The sequence below is a fragment of the Dermacentor albipictus genome, chromosome 2 (assembly GCF_038994185.2).
Source record: "Dermacentor albipictus isolate Rhodes 1998 colony chromosome 2, USDA_Dalb.pri_finalv2, whole genome shotgun sequence".
NCBI classification, from domain to species: domain Eukaryota; kingdom Metazoa; phylum Arthropoda; class Arachnida; order Ixodida; family Ixodidae; genus Dermacentor; species Dermacentor albipictus.
Genome location: NC_091822.1, coordinates 84538198 through 84555509, shown reverse-complemented (window position 1 = coordinate 84555509; position 17312 = coordinate 84538198). Strand labels below are relative to the sequence as shown.

The following is a 17312-nucleotide window of genomic DNA, read 5'->3' as shown; positions in this document are numbered from 1 at the left end:
CTACTTTATAGACCGTTCGGTAAGAACTTTGCCCGAGGCTCGAATGAGAATAGACGCCCTACTACCGAGGAGAGGTATTGGCGGCATGCATGCAGGACCCACTCTTCGACCTCATCCTGGGGAACATCGAGGGTGCCCGAGCCCCGGCCGAGCCAGACGGTGCGTGGGGGGAAGCCTTCGTGCGGGATGAACGCGACTGGGCGGAGCCATTAATGGCAGAAAGCCAGCCTCCAGCTGCGGCTGCTGTTATCACTCGCCGGCAGTCACAACAGCAGTACTTCCAGGCGTTTCGGAGATTGCAGGTGCCGTCCAACCTGGCTGGGGTCACTCCCGAGCAAATGAAAAGGGACCAGCAGCGAGACACTACCCTGCGAAAGTTCTTTCAGCTACACAGGCAGCAACGCAGCGGGAAGTGCAAGGGGGGCGGATCATTCAACATCCGAGTGAGGGACGGACTGCTGTACCGTGAATACATGCCAGACTCGGGATCGAGCACGGTGCAGCTGATAGTGCCGAGGCAACATCGCAGCAAAGTCCGTCACCTTGCACACTGCGGGCTAATGCCGGGTCACCTCGGAAAGAAGCAGACCGCGGACCGCATACTGGCCAACTTCTTTTGGCTGGGAGTGCATGAAGATACACACGCATTTGTCGCTTGATGCGACATTTGCCCGAAGACGGCCAGCCGTGGGTCTGTAGGGAGGGTACCGCTCGAAACAATACCTCAAGGAGGGCCAGTTCGCGAACTCACGGGTTTGGGCCTTGCCCTACAGGGGTACGACTTTAACGTAATCAGCGTCAAGGGTGCGGAGAACGTGGGCGCTGACTACCTCGGCCGGGTCTGAATTGGCATGAATGGGTAGAGGAGTTCGTCCAGACTTTAGTTGTCTCCGTTTTGTCCTTTTCTTTTTCACTAATACTACTCTGGGCGTCGTGTTGCTTCGGGACCTCGTTGAGGTATGCCTTGTATTTTATCTCTTTTCATTGTACATCATGTGCTCGTACCAGTGCGGAGACATTGCGGAAGTGTGGTGCAGTGGTTTGTGCGCGAGTGTTCGCGCAACTCAAGAGCGCTCATCGACGCGGTGGTGCAGGGTAACCATCAGCAGCGATCAGAGGCTCCTTTCAATGCGCGTAAACAACTTTGTGTTTTGTTCTGAATGTTATTCTATAACATTCTTGTCGCCGAGGTGGTGTCACAAAGTGCGTGTACTCCTCGGCGTCACCCCACCGCCGCCAACAGTCCCCGCCGCAACGCTTCATTTCCGGGCGTCGCCTCTATCACCCGTCGACGAGGTCCCTGAATTTAAACCGGCAGTCACCTTTAAAGAAATCGTACAGCTGTATCAGCTTATTCACGGCCGATACTTCCCCCCTTGCAAAGGCCTCAATAAGACGGAGGAGAGCTGGCTTCTCAGTCTCTACACTAATACAGTACTGTGCCCGGCGGTGCTGAAACACTTCAACCCGGCATTTTCGGGCGAGTGCCCGCACTGTGGGGAGGTGTTTGCGGACACATACCACATGGTGTGGGCATGCCCTTCCAACCCTGCTTTTCCCCCAAACCCCCACCCTACCCGAGAGGACTGGGAGGCCACCCTGCTCGGCTGCTCAACCCTCCAGGAACAACGTGCCCTGGTGGCCCGAGCCAAAGCCGCTGCAGAAGCCACGGGGGTCCCGGACTAGGGACCGCCCCCTAGACTTTGTAAGGGCTGGGCCCTTAGGGCTCAGCTCACAGCTCTCTTGTAAATAGAAGAAAAAGTTTGTAACCACCACCACCACCGCCGCAGCGTGCCCGGCGCGGGGATCGCTCTCCCTAGATCCCGCCGGCACCCAGACCAGTTCCTCACATCACAGTCGGCGTGCGGCGAGAGAGAGAGGGAGAGGAGGAGAGAGAACGAGCATGGGGCGACCTGCGACAAGCGGACAGAGTTGTTGGACCGGCGAGGCAAGCGGCACGTGAATTGGACGTCAGGCAGGCGTGAGGACGGCGGCCAGAGTTCCCGTAGCCGGAGCCTCCATAGACGCGACCCCGAGTCCGTTTCGATCTTCGGCAGTGACGTGCGGTGACGGCGGACCCAGCAGCCCGGCGCCTCCCCAGCTCGGACGTCCTACTCGACACTCCGCAGATAAGCCTACGCCACGTGTTCAGCAGCTCTCAGAACTTTCCGCCGGACTGTATTTTTGTAATCGTGTTTAATCTTTCATTTATTTACTCATCGCGTGTTTATTCTTATATGTCCTGTTAGTTTAGTCTTTGCCGCATTTATTGTCACTTGCATTTTTCATTTGTGTCGCGTATGTTTTGTTTATTCGCGAGTCTTAGGAGCTCCCACGTGGTGGGCTTAGTGTCGCGCGAGTGGCGTCAGGGCGTGCGTTGTGTGACCTGCACGCCTTCCGCGAGCTGGGACCCACTACTTGTAGTTGTATGTTCTTTTATTATGTCTCGCGCATGATTTTAATTTATTAAACTGAATGTGTGTGTTGTACGTCGCCCTCCGTCTCATGCCTCTGGTTCACGGTCGATCAGGCGTGGACCTTATCGCCGGTCAGCAGTCGAACCCTCAGTAAACGCACGCGGGGTGGGTTTGTTGTCGCCCCATCCCCTCCGGTCCGGAGAGTGCAAATTCCTTCACCACCAATCTTTGACACATAACTATGACCAAATATAGTGTACTCAAGGTAGGATGGCCACACAAGGTTAACCCTTGCCACCAAGGAGAAAAAGTAAATGGGAGAAAAGGAAAGGAAAAAAAATGAGAAGAAGATTTGAGGAGAGAGAGACAGGAAAAGACAACTACCGTTTTTCTCCAGGTGGGTCAGTCTTGAGGTGCCGCCTATGTGAAGCAGAGGCCAAAGAGGTGTGTTGCCTGTGCTGGGAGGCCTGAAAGATCCGAACACCTGGCATCGGCTCAACTCCCGGGATCACCCTTTTCCCAGACACGGCTAAGCCGCTCACAGCTACATGTGGGAGTGTCCAACCTCCATCTGTTCGGGTACGTGGTGTCGCAACACACCAAACGCCTGTTGACGCAAACGCCCCTGTGGCGGATTGGCTTTACTTCTCCATAAAATAGCAAATGAGAAACTTCTCAAAACGTCTTCCCCTCTAAAATCTCTTTCTCAATTAAAGATCCAGAGGGATTGGGAATTTTCTGGTTTAATTTGATTGTTTCTATCATCATCAGACTATATAGCATTTCCAATGTGCGACTGACACCCTTTGCTGTCTGAAACTTCGGATTTATGCCACCTAATTATCTGCTGTCCTTCACTGCGCTTCCTGTATCTCTGCACTCTTTCTGTAACTAATAGACCACCAGTTATACACTTCATGCATTACATTGCCTGTCCAGCTCCATTTCTTGGACTGGACCACCTCTCCCAGAAAAGCCCACATTACAGCCACCTGCAGGAACGGCACTTTTCCTGCCAGCAGAGCAGTCTGTGTTGTTTCACCACACATCACGCATTGCCATTGCAAAGGCCCTGTTTGTCCTACCTACTGTGCTTGCAGTAACGGTGAATACCAAGCTGGACATTGTTGTGGCCGACACGGAGATGCAGGAACGACTACAGGCGCTTCTCACAATGACTCCATCTGTAGAGTGACTGCTCACGCGGGCCTTCCATTGGACAAAGCCAATCCAGGGGTTACGTCTATGGCCTTGATGGGAAGTACACGGACGAGCAGCTGCTTGCTGCCTTCCGAGTGCTCTTTGTCGGAAGGAATGGCAGCTCAGTAACTGTTGCCTTTACAGCAAGCAAGCGCATCCTACACTGTGTACAAACTGTGGAAGGCTGGAGCATGTTACTGCTACCTGCCAGTGGCCAACCCGCTACCTGCACTGCAGACATGAAAGTGCCTGTACTGCTCTGAAGGCCTGCTGCCTCAACTGATGTGCCAACCACGCTGCTGATGATCCCAGATGCCGTTGTTGGCAAGAGGAGTGAAAAGCTGCCACCATAAAGGCTACCACCACAGCACCCATCTTGCCCCAACAGGCCTTCGCTGCTGCAAGGAGCCCTCCCCCTCCCCCCCCCTTCACCAGGCTGATCCCTGCACCGCGCCACAAGACAGCTCACAAGAGCTATGCACATGCGGTAATGAGAAAGCGCTCTCCTATAATATCGCCTCCCACCAGGAAGCCACAGCATCAAGTACAGGTGCAGCTGTCCCCTACTCCCAGCCACCCTCTGTTCCAACCACAGCTGCGTTAGCCAAACAGTTGGACAGATAAGTTTTGCTGCGGTCAGTTGCAGCACTACTCCCGGAGAACAACCCACTGCGAGCTATATGCCTCCAGGCAGATGGACTGCCAACACAAGTAGTCATGATGGCGAACACCAGCAGTAAAAGCGGCTGCCCCACAGTCCTCCAATGGAATGCATTCTTGCTGCAGTGACGGCAGAGACCTATCGACGCATCCTTTGCAAGGTGGCTACGATGTACTTGCCCTGCATGAGGTCTATGTGGCTGCTGGAGACCTGTGCCTCCCGGATACATAGGGTACTCCAGCACCACATCCTGCACTCAGCCTACTTATACAAGTGCCCCCTGCCTGGAGAACCACACCAGGGCTCCCCACGGTGCACCATCTACGTAAGCCATGAGCTGCTACAAGCCGAGGTCAACATGGCTGACATGACGGGAGGGCCTATGACATGCTGGCCATGACCACCGGGCTCTGAGGGGCGGACACAACAGTGGCCTTCATCTATATGCAACCTTGCCAAGAATAGGACCCTACAGTCCTCCCGCAGTTAGCCACTCGTGTTGACCGCGACATGAATGCACACCATACGGCCTAGGGAAGCCACAGATGCTGCAAACGAGGAAAAGACCTAGAGTAGGTGATCAGAAGCTTAAGCCTGCAGATGCTGAACATTGTCCGAAGGGAAGCGGTATGTCCGAAGGGCAGCGCACATACCCTGTACAGCCATCAATGTCAGCCTATCAAAGGAAGGAACCAACCATAGCTCGGCTACGCAGCCTGGCTTCTGGGGCTTGAACCACTTGCCAATCTTGCGATCCTGGACCAGGCAACGCAGCACAGTCAACTGGGGAGCCTTCAGGAACAAGCTTGTCTGCATAGCGGAAGACCGGGACTTATTCCTATACATTTACCACAGATATGGCGCTCTTTGGCCATACCTGGCCCTTGCGCCATAAAACCCCATACATCATCATTATTCCTATGCATGGCTGAGGCAGCAAAAGCTGCAATCTGCTTGCTCATGCCCGAAGACCAACACGCTCCTGACCTTCAGCATGTGCACGTTCATGCCACCAGACGACGAGCAGAAAGGTGAACTCCAAGAACACGGCTGTTGGAACATCGCAAAGAGTGCAACCACATCGATGCTGCCTGCCAATGACATGCCAAGTGCGGACAACAGAGCTGGCAGGTGATCTGCGACTCTATCAGCCAGGCCAACGGCAGTGAACAAGCATGGAAACCCCTGCAGTCCCTGCTGTCTGGTCCAAGGGTAGGGTATGACATCCATTGCTCTCAGTGGCCATCTGGATAGGCATCACCAAGGAATCTCTGGCAGAGCTCCTGGCAGAATGACTCACAACCCTCCCTCCCACGCACCCGGTGGTTGCATTGGACCCTCCATCTCCAAGGCTGCTTGATGGCTTCCACCCAGCCTGGACCCAGAGCCAGATTACTGCTCTCTGCCATGACTCACTGCGGGAGCCCGAACTGGCACCTGCATTGGCAAAATGCCAAGTGCCGCAGTATCCCAGGAGCTGATGGCATCACAATCCAGATGCTGCAAAACCTGGACAAGAAAGCCTAATGTCGGCTCTTTGGGTTCCTGAATGATGTCTGGCAGACCGGCTTGCCACCGGAGACCTGGCTGACAGTGGTAGTGGTACCCATTCAAATGCCAGGGCTACCATCCATGGCTATCACCTCCTACAGGCCAGTATTACTGACCTCTGCAGCCTGCAAGCTGATGGAGATTTTGGCACTAGGATGGCTCAACTAGATTGCACGAGTGGCGGGCTTCCTCCTGGAGCATCAGACAGGCTTTTGTCACTACCAACGCATCCAACTCAGTCGCAGACATGGTCTCCATACTCTAGGAGGCAAGAAGCAAGGGGGAGGTGGCCCTCCTCATCCTGCTAGATGTTTAGAGCACATTTGATGGACTGCCGCACAAAAACATCCAAAATGAACTAGATGAACTCAGCACTGTGGGCTGCCTCCGCCAGTTCATCAGCTCTTTCGTAACAGGACGAACACTTCAGGGTGAGAGTTGGGCAGACCCCGAGTACCCCTTGCAAGGTAGCCATGGGCATCGTCCAGGGCTCCTTCCGGAGCCAATTTCTATTCAATGTGGTGCTGACTTCACTTCTTGCAGCGCTCCCAGCTGACCCAAGGTTTCCGACACAGTGATCAGTCTATGCAGATGACGTCGTCCAACGGACATGCACCCAGATGAAACCTGCAGAGGATCCGGGCAGCACTGCTATGATCCCTGGATGCAGTAGCTGCTTACTTCCTGAGAATCGGGTTTCTAGTTTCTCCCACAAAGACAGAGGCCCTGCTCATTTTTCCCATAGCTGCTGCTGCCCCTGTCATTGTCGGGAAGCTCGTGCTATAGGCATGCCCATCCCATCAGGGAAGCAGGTCACATACCTGGGGCTCCAGATGGACCACCACCTCACATGGATACTCGCAAGATGAGAACAGCTCTTAGCAGGCTACTCCAGCGAGGAAAAGGCTCCAAATCCTGATGGGCCCTCCGACTCTACCATGCTGCCACCACCTCCGTGTTTCTCATTGTGCTACCTCTGGCAATCCTAACGCGAACACGCCAGAAACAGCTTCTAGTGGAGTACAGCACAGCCATGAGAACACTTCTCGGACTTCCACGCCAGTTACATGTGGCTGCTACATTCGCGGAGGCCCAAGCCTGGCCCCACTTTTCATTTGGTGACCCCACTTTTCATTTTGCATTCTTCATTTTTATAATGGCTTAAATTTGTCAAGTTCTATAAATGATAGGAAAAATAAAACTCTCTGGGAATTAGATCAAGCTTCTTGGTATTAGGTTTCAATCGTGTGACATAAAAAACGATGGGCAAGGCATGAAGCAAGTGTTAACAACATTGTTCCAACTTTCACTTTAGTGTTGTCAGCAGTTGCTACTGTATATACAGTTTCAAAAGATTGGTGAAGTTTTTTTTTCCAATAATTTGATTTATTCACAATTTGAATCGGCGGTTAGCATCAGAAATAGCCACTACAATAATGTTTCGACCATAGTTTTACTGACACATGTCCACTAAGTTCGGTGCCAGCTGCATTATAGCATTTGGTATGAACAAATGGATTCATAGCAGTGAAGGTAATAGCCTAGCAGGTGGAGCTCAAACTTGTTGATACTTTTGTAAATGGTTATTAAACTGCAAATGGTTATTGTCATTTGGGTGGATAAACCATTCAATGCATGGCAGTGAGTGTTCTTGTAAGGGTGTTGTATTTAACAAACATTAGAGCCCAGACAGCAGACTTGAGGTGTTATAAATGAATTGAAAAAGCAAATTTTCAAAATGTTATAAATTCTGTACAAGCACAGGCACAACACATCCACTAGACATCATTCTTATACCATTCATTCAGTATTTTAGTTTAATGAAATAGAGTTATGGAGGGAAATTAGCAATGAATAGGCAGCAGAAAGCCTACTTACATATCTATATCCAAATGTTAGAATATATTTGCAATCTATGCAATCCTTATTGCAGGCTCCCTTAGTACTGATGTCGCACAATTCCTGTCCCGCAAAGGATGCTTTGAAAAAGACATGGCCCACAGCAGAACAGCTCCTATGCCAGTTTCATGTGCTGCAAGTAGAATGGCGCTGGCTGACTGCAACGGGTAACAAAGTCCCCAAGGAAGACCGACGTGAACTGATGGCTGCCTTCCAAAAGGTACAGAAATGAACACTTAAACATTACATTATGAGGTGACTGTCATACATACCAAGAGGTGTTGAAATGAGGCAAAGTGCATGGATATGAATATTTTTTATGACATCCTAGTAAAAAAAATTGATGTGGCATACATCATGACACTCATCAAGGCAGCAGAAATTACTTCTACTTGTGACATACAGTCCACTACCAATAAAAATAAAGCAGTGGCTGCCCTTGAGGTATTCAGGCATACAGGCCTCAAGACTTAAAAGCTATCCTGTGTTGACAGTGTGACTGCATGTGTCTTCTTAAGAAAAAAAAAAAACTTTACATCTTTGGAGCATATGTGTATTTGCAATGGTAGCTGTCACAGGCTTTCTTGCATTTCAGTAAGCTTGATGGTATGTTGAACATGAGAAAATGCATAATGCAACTATTATGGTCGAGGTCAAAAGGAGGGAAAAATAAACTAAAATAAGCCTGCAGCAAAAGCACTCACCATGGAAACTTGGTAGAACATGCCCGTCTGCTCATACTAATGACTGTAACAGCAGTGCCATTGCAAATATCTCCGCTCCAATGGGAGAGTAAGAAATCAAATACAAGAGGGAAAAGGGGACCTACTATTTGTGAGCATTATTGCTTGTTTGTAGAAGCAAAAGAAAAGTTGCTTATATATTACTATAAAATTTGGTTTTTGCTTGTTTTCAATGATTCAATGCTTCTAAGCCCATCTGCAAACTGCAAGAAATGAAGGGCTGCTGGTTATAATTGTCCATTAGTGTAACAAATGGACTCATTGGCTACCTTTGAAACATTTATGCCATTAGGTCTGACAGCTTGTTAGACCACAGCTGATCATATCTTCTTTTGTAATTTACTAAGTTGTTAGATTTCTTGACTTTCTTACCTCACAAGGCATGTTTTACTGATATGCTATCTTACCAAGCATAAAGTGATTGTTTCATTTAATATTTGGTCAATAAGGTTTTTCTCTCCCTCACTACTGAAAAAGATTTGTAGTAGTACTTCTACTCCCAACTGAACAAGCCTTTGGGAAACTTGGTTTCGTCTACCATTTTTATTTTAATCTTAATTCCCTTTATTTCCTATTTTGCAGGAAGGTAAGCCCACTGTATGATCAGCCCCTGCTAGCATGTTTGAATGTTTTTGTTTTCTTTAGCCCTGCTTAGAAATAATAGCAGGAACCATACCTGTCGTTTTTCCATGTCAGCTAAACACCATCCCCTTTTCTATTTATCCTCCCTCACCCTTTTTTTAAGCAATAACTTCCACTTGCTAGGTGCACCTTCTTATTCTCTTCCTAATCCCCACTCAGTGTGGGGTATAACCGTGAATGTCCTGAGTGAGATCCTGCTTGTAATTTGCAGATACTATATGCAAAGGACAAGAGCCAGCTGCAAGCAGCAAAAGAGCACCTCCGCACGGTTGGCCATGAAGGCTATGTCCACCGAGTAGAGGCATTTCTTTGCTGCGAAAAGGAATGGGTACAGATGTATCGAACAAATCTTGCAACAAGGGGGCACAACACAAATAACTATTCGGAAGCCTCAATAAGAATTCTCAAAGATGTTGTCCTTTGCCGTACAAAGGCATACAATGCAGTTGCCTTGGTCAAGATAATAGTCTCGACTTGGGAGAAGTATTTCGAGACCAGGCTTCTGCGGCATGCGCACCACCGAGAGCCATCACATCGCCTCACGTTTGAACACCTGCTGCAAGACCTTCCAGAGCTGCCCGCAGGGGGTGTTACCAAATCTGGAGAAACGTACTATGTGCCCAGTTCATCCAGCAACGCAACATATCAGGTACAAGCTGATGTGGGAATTTGCACCTGTTGGGTAGGCAGCCAAGGTGCCTCCTGTAAGCACCAGGCTGCAGTGCAGAGGGCCTTCGGAGGGTGCTTCCTTAATAGCTCTAAGCTCACACTAGCAGACTGTAAGCAGCTTGGGCAGCTTGCATTAAGTGAGTGTTGCCCCCCGCTGGAGTTCTGTTTACCGATGAGGTCAGCACAGCAGGGCGATGCCCCCAGTGAGCCAACAGAAGATGAAGCCCTCAACATGGCGGAAAGTGCCTCAGGCGCGCCATCGCAACAACATCCAGGGCCAAGCACTGCTCCTGACTTCTGTGCGCAACCAGATGTATTCTGACTCTTTCCATATGAAGTCATTTTGAGGTGTGAATGACAGTGTGCGGCGCTTTATATCCAAGATTGAGTTGTGCCCCATGCTTAGAAGAGTAATAACAGTAGTCAAAAATGTACAACTGCAGCTGCGAACACAAAAGTCTTCTTTACATATTGCTCCACACGTATTTGAAACTACATGAGTTTGTCAAGGCCACTAAATGTGTTTATGTCATCCAAGCTTATTTGAGGGTGACTATTTCTCACAACCTTTGCTACTGATGCAGACAGCATACGGCTGGCAGTAATGTTCGGTATTAAAAGCACACAAACAGGCAACCAAAGCATGTGCAGAAACATTGCATAATGTGACAACGCCGAAGTAGCTACTCGGCAATTAGCGGACACCTGCAACTTTGGCTTTGTGTTAGGCAGGATGCTCCGTAACCGGACAATTTGCAGTCTTCAAGGTCCTGCAGTATGTCAACTGCTCACAAAAGAGTCCTTGACAAGAGGCGAAGCAGAGCAACTTGTGTTGGCAGAGGAAATGACAGAGGGACACCTGAAGGTCCTTCGAAGTGCACCTGAGAATAAAACCATGCATACGATAAGCAGATGAGGTGCACGACGCAATAGTTGTGAGGTGAATTCCCCATGCTTCAGCTGCAGAAATACAGCGCAGAGTTCTGGGTTATGTCGATACCATTCATCGGGGTGCTACCAGTGTCATCAGTGAGGCCATATCACGAAGATGTGTCCAAGTGGCAGAGAAAGAAGAAATACAATGTGGCAGCAACAGGAAATAAATGCAGTTCAAACCCTTGTTGAATCCGTTGCTGAAACTCAGGCGGAAGGTCTTTTCCTGGTTAGAATCGCAGAGAATTTTCTAGGGAATGTCAGTGCCGTAAAGCCAATAATGCACACCCTACACTGGGGCAGAGTGCCGATCATGATGCAGTTGGACACAGGATCTCTGGCTTCCATTGTAACTTGGCCAATCTACGAGCAGCACAAAGCTACATGGCTGAAATGTCAGAAGTCTTCGCTGAAGTCAACATATTTTCTCGGTTCACAGTCGGAGCGCGGCCAGTTGCAACTTGGTGCCCTTCGATTCAAGGACCATGAAGGGCGTCGTGACCATGCTAGGATGTCTGGGTTTAAACCTGTGTGGCCGTAACATCATAGGAGCGTTGCAACTGCTAGGGGAGCCAGTGCTCAGCACGACCACTTTGACCGATAAAGATGAAGTGACAGCCAACGTCGGAGGTGACAGTGGTATAGACAGCTTGTTGGAAGAATTTGCCGACGTGTTTAAACCCGAGCTACGAAGCATAAAGGGGCTACCTGTTCATCTGCCTCCGAGGGATACCGTAGTTATCAAATTTTGCAAAGCACATCAGGTGCCGTATGCATTGCGTCCAAAGATCGAGGCCAAAATTGATCGGTTAGTTCCGATTCCTCATTCCAAGTGGGCACCGCCTGTGGTGGCTGCAGTTAAATGAAATAGCAACATTCGGTTATGCAGAGACTAAATCAGCAGTCAACCAAGCATGCCCCAGTGTACAATGCCCTCTTCCTCGTACAGTGGACATCGTAGCACCACTGAACGGAGGCGAGGTGTTCACAACAATTGACCTACGGGAGGCATACAATCAGATTGCCCTAGACAAAGAATATCATCTGCTCACGATGGTGAATGCGCTGACGGGACTCTTCTGCTGCACCTGCCTACCGTTCGGTGTAGCTTCGACACCGGCACTGTTCCAACATCACATGGAAACTATACTGCAAGGACTGCCGGGAGTACAAGTTGCTGGATGATGTAATTATTGCGGAAAAACTCAATGATGTCACCACGCTGCGCGAAGTGTTGCGGAGATTCTGTGAGTTCAGGGTACGACTGAATAGAGAGAAATCAGTTTCAGCAGGAGGAGGTGGAATTCCTGGGACATAAGATCAGCAAAAAAGGTCAACAACAACGGGAAAATCTGGAGGCTATCTTAAAAGTTGAGGCACCTCGTGGGGTGTCCAAGTTAAGAATGTTTCTGGGTATAGTAACCTACGACCAGAATTTTTACCTGATGTGTCCACGGTGCTGGCCCCGCGTTATCTTCTGTTTTTATATATCTAGTCTTTTGTTCCCTTATCAAGGCACTTGCGTGCCTGGTGTATTTATTGCTGTCACTCCCTTTGCTCTCTCTCACAGCTCCCTTCCCCCTTGGTGATGAGCGCATATAAACATGCTGTTGTTCAGGAATAAATGCTTTTCTTGCTTGTTGCATCTGACTTGCTGTCCGTAGTTGCTTCAGACTCTGAATAGTTTGTTGTCTACAGAGTTCCATTGCACATCAGCCCTCGATGCACAAAACTACTGCATTGATCATGCAGTCACAAAGTCAGTGTGGCCACACAACTCACTGTAGCTTCATGCATGTCTCTCTGTTGGCACATAAGCATAGGAATCAATACGATTCTGGCGGCTGTCAGAACGGCAACCATGTTGGCTGCTGGCTGTAACACCATGAATGAATGTGGCCAATGAATGAAGCAGTGCCATACTTCGTATTGCACAGCATGTTAGTTTCCCAATTTTCACACCAACAAAACTACATCGTGGCACAGCAGCAGTGCAATTTGGACAAGCAAAAAGTTATGCTTTGGAGCAACATCGAGCAAGAAATTCCATTCGGTGCAGAGTGGCATATTTGGTATAGTATTCCCACCACTGGCCTTGTGCCTCCCCGTATGGTTGGAAAACGAGTGTCCCTGGCAGTAGGTGAAATAAACAACATTGAAACAGCAAGGTGTTTATGCTGTTGTTTGAGCTTGTTCACTTGCTACATGTATGCGAGTTCTTGTCCAGCCACAATTTGTTGCAGGCAGGAATCACCACCATAGTAGTCATGGCCAACTCCAGCCTCAGCTGCAATGCAAGCAGCTATTCAGAATTCCCGCCAACTGTAATGAGGAGATTTGTGAATACTTCCGCAAGTAATTGAAGCAGCCTCAGAAAGAACAGTCTGAGCTTTTTGTGCTTCCCAACAACCCAAGCTTGTCTCACGTACCAAAGCGATCGCAGTACCTACCAATGTTTTTAGATTCCCTTTCAGTTTGAAAGCTGCGGCGCGCAGAGTGTTGCTGTTCTGGTTCCTGCCGCACGGTGGATCTCGCCATGCTGTCAACCCAACTGGTGCGGTCCCTTTTTATTGTCGCCACCACCTGATCGAAGTAGCGAGCTGTACCTTTTTACATTTGGGTGTCTGCAGTATGTGGGTTCGTGAAAATTGCCATTTGGCTATGTCTACTGAGTGAGTAGTGAACATGCCACATTGCCCCATGCCTGGCTGCAAAAGCGGTTACAACTCAAAGATACCTCCACCCAAGAAAAGGCATTTTTTCCGGCCACCCAGTGATGCTGCACTTCTCCGAGAATGGCAGTACCTGATTCCCCAGCTCGACAGACAGTTTTCGAGCTCCTATGCCATGTGCAATGTCCACTTTCATGACGAGGACGTGCTAAAACCTTTTGCGCACCATATTAATGGTGACACCGTCATCATTCTGCGTGACAAATGGGCACTGAAAAATGACGCCATACCACGCTTCTTTCCCAACTGCCCGATATACCTGTCAAAAACCATGCCGAAACACAAGACACAGGCTGTGCATACGGCCCCTAAGGTGAAGCAACGTGAAAAAGATGACGGCGACCAAAGCACAGCCCCTATGGACCTTCACAACGAGGATTCGCGTCCCTTACCTGTGGAGGCCTCGTTGCTGTACAACTCCTGGCCATGTCAAAAACAAGCCAAAAGATTGAAGGTTGGTCCACAGACTCTTTCATTACCCTATACAAGCCGATACTCGAAGATGCTGTTCCGAGAGTAGAAAAGGCTGTTTAGTGCCAAGCTGCCTTAAATTTTCAGTCAGTGCTGATGGTCAACCTGTTCCATTGACAGTGTGCGCTAACAATGAAATCAGAGACATACATTCATTTGAAGACGTCAAGTGTTTTGTTCGCTACATGAAAAAGTTAAAATTGTGTGAGGGCTGCCCTGCAAAGTTGTATCCCCATATACTGTCACTGTCGGTGGCTACTCAGGATGATCATACTTGGCGACGAAAAACATGCACAATTTCGTGCTTGGGCGCCACTTGCCCTGAATACAAAATGCTCGCGAAGCATTTCCTGCAGCGCATGAAGAAAACAAGCACGAAACCGAGACCGAATAGCATCCAAGTGAAATCTATGAGGCGGAAAAAAATTCATGCTACTTCGAAAAGAAAAAGGTGAAGGAAGAGGTTCTTGCCATGAAAGAGCAATTGCGTTCACTCAGTGACGCAAGATTTGATGAAGTTCTTCACATGCTCCCACAAAAGCAGCAGCTGGCATTCAAGACTGCTTTAATTTCTGCGAAAAGGTGAGAACTTGGGAGACACTATGATTAGGAGTGGCTAATGACGTGCCCACTGCTACAAGCCTCTAGTTCAAAGATGTGAGAAGTACACCATTGGAAGCAAGCTCGCCTGCATCAACTGATTGAGTCCAGAATGCTCAAGTTAACTTCTGAAGCTGACTTGCCCAAAGACAGTGACTGTGACCACATTTACTCCAAGGGAGACGTGGATGAAAGCATCTAATACTATTTTTCAGGTTATGTGGTGCACAAATTCTCCAAGAGCACAACTTGCCCTTCCTACATGGAAGATATCAGATCTCCAGTGCCAGTTGTTGGCAGTGACTCATACCTTACAGTGTACAAGAGCTTCAAGCAAAGGTGCCTAAAGCATCCTACTAAAGAATGCTAGAGTTTACAAATAGTGTAAACAAAACAGTTTCTATTTCCTTAAAAGAAGGTCCCGTTTTGCGGAATATCTTTTGGGAAGTGCTGGACGAGCTGGAATTGCTAAACCTTGCTCGACTTGGATATGCAGAGCATACGGTCACTTTTACATGCCAGGTGCTGCATTTCATCATTATGACGCACATGCATTTTTATGCGAGATGTGAATCGCAGTTTGGAAAACAGAGAAAAGGCCGCCACTGCAAATGAAAAAGCTCATCTTCTGTAGCTACTCCCTCCATGCTTTCAACTAAGTTTTTGACTAACCACTCGCAGAATTCCGTGACTGTGGCCTAGAAACGGAATGTAACATAGCTAATTACAGATTTTCCTTATTGTTTTGTGCATTCTTCCAAATAAGCGTTACTCTAACAAACACTCAAATGTTTGGGGTAAACGCTGCAAGTGTGAAGAAATTAAAAAATCCATTTTTTGCAATATTGCATTAGCCTGCTCTTTATCTCACCCTTACTGCTCAGGCCAAACAGTTCTGTAACCATGAGACTGAAGTTTCAACATGACAGCTCAGAGAGGGCTAGCAAATTTCTATGGCGGAGAAGGCTTTTGCAACAGCTGCCAAGCGCGAGTGGTACGCGCCACTAGCGACAGCAGCACCGCATGGTGAGTGGAAACGAAAGGGGGTCACCTTCTCGCGCACGACTCGGGAAAGCTTGCAAACTGAAAGGAATCTAAAATATTGGTACCCACAGCACTGCTCACACCTTCCTTACAAGAGAAACAACTCTACTGTGAGAAACACATGCTAGAAGATACACAAAATCTCATGAGCTTGAAACAGTACCATGGGATGTCCCATCCTAGAATGGATGTATGTGGTCACATTTCAACACTCATGAGCAAAATGACCAGCAAGTGAGCCTTGCAAATTAAAGTTTGTTCCATTTGTGTTCCCTTTGTTAGCCATCAGCTAAATATAGCAGGCAACAGCAATTCTGCATGGCTTGCATGAAATATGTTCAGCAAGTGATAAACCATATGTACCCACCCAGCAAGGACTGTGCATAAGAAACGTGTACAGTGGTGAGCATAACATATCATCCCGGACAACTTAGGTAGTGTGTGCTGCGTGTGTGATAGGCTTTGGTTTCATTCAGGCCTGACTCACGCAGGTGAACATTACAAGGAACTGCTTCAGAAATTGTTTCCCGAGGATGTTAGTGCCCACATTCATGGTTTTCTCAATGTGTAGGTTGTCTCTGAATTCAAGTAAAGTACCCCACTTGTGGCGAAGCAATAGCGCCTGGTGCTCTGATCAAATATCGCACCTCCATAACATTATTGTAAAGTTTGTCTCCCCTTACATCCTATTAATGCAAGAGGAACAGTTTGGCAGAGTGGAATAGGATATTGTTACAAGTCTTCCACGTAACATGTCTGACAAGGCTTGTACATTGGCCAGCCTTTCTGAGGCATGTTAGTAGGCCTAAGCTCGGAAGCGAGGCTTCCGAGCCTAGGCCTACTCGCCCCCTTGTTCTTCCGTGCCCCATTCCTGCTGTGAGCTCCGGCTTGTTTTCTGCACTGTCTCTTGCACGCTACCGGGCATGGCGTCTTTTACGGCGAACCTTCCCGTTTTTCTGGAATTGCCCAGGCCACCGTTAATTCCATGGTGTCGATGGAAAAACATTTTTCAGGCCCACCTCGAAGTGGTGGGCGGTGGCGACTGGATCGACGCGCGACGAGCGTCCGCGCTCGTCAGCGCTCTCAGGCGTGAGGGACAACGGAAGTACTTTGCAGACGAGGAGCAGGAAGCAGCAAGGCAGTTAACCAGCGCAGCGTCAGCGTCAAGCGAAGCAGCAAGGCAGTCGACCGGCGCAACGTCAACGTCAAGTGATGCGGTCCCGCCAGTGTCAGAGTTCCAGAGACTCTTGCAGCGGCTTGACCGGCTGTTCACCGCGTCAACAAATGTTCAGGTGAAAAGGCACGAATTCACCAGTCGAAAGCAGTTCGAGGGAGAAGGATTCCTGGAATTCATGACCGCACTGAAGGAGAAGGCGGTACTGTGCAACTTCGGCACAACCTACAACGAGCGCGTCTGAGACCAAATAATACATGGCGTAGCAAACGTCAGCGTTCGCGAGAAGTTATTGGCTCATGGTGAAACCCTGACCCTGGACAACGCAGAAGAAATTGGACGCTCGTTAGAAGCCTTGCATCGAGCGAACCGTGAGTTCGGCTCCGAGAATGTACGAAGAATCGAGGCATCTCAACTTGGCATTCCGTCGACGGGCCAAGATGGCCGACTTTTTCCGGGGAGCCGCCAAGATGGCCGACGTAGTCCGGGAGGCCGCCAAGATGGCCGTCTTCTTCCGAGGAGCCGCCAAGATGACCGACTTCTTCCGAGAAGCTGCCAAGAGGGCAGACATTTCAC

General features: G+C 49.1%; 1 protein-coding gene across 3 annotated transcripts in view; it reads right to left on the bottom strand.

The window, feature by feature from the left end:
• LOC139055986 (uncharacterized) overlaps positions 1-17312 on the bottom strand; it is a 146155-nt gene that overhangs the window by 65453 nt on the left and 63390 nt on the right. The window lies entirely within an intron of this gene.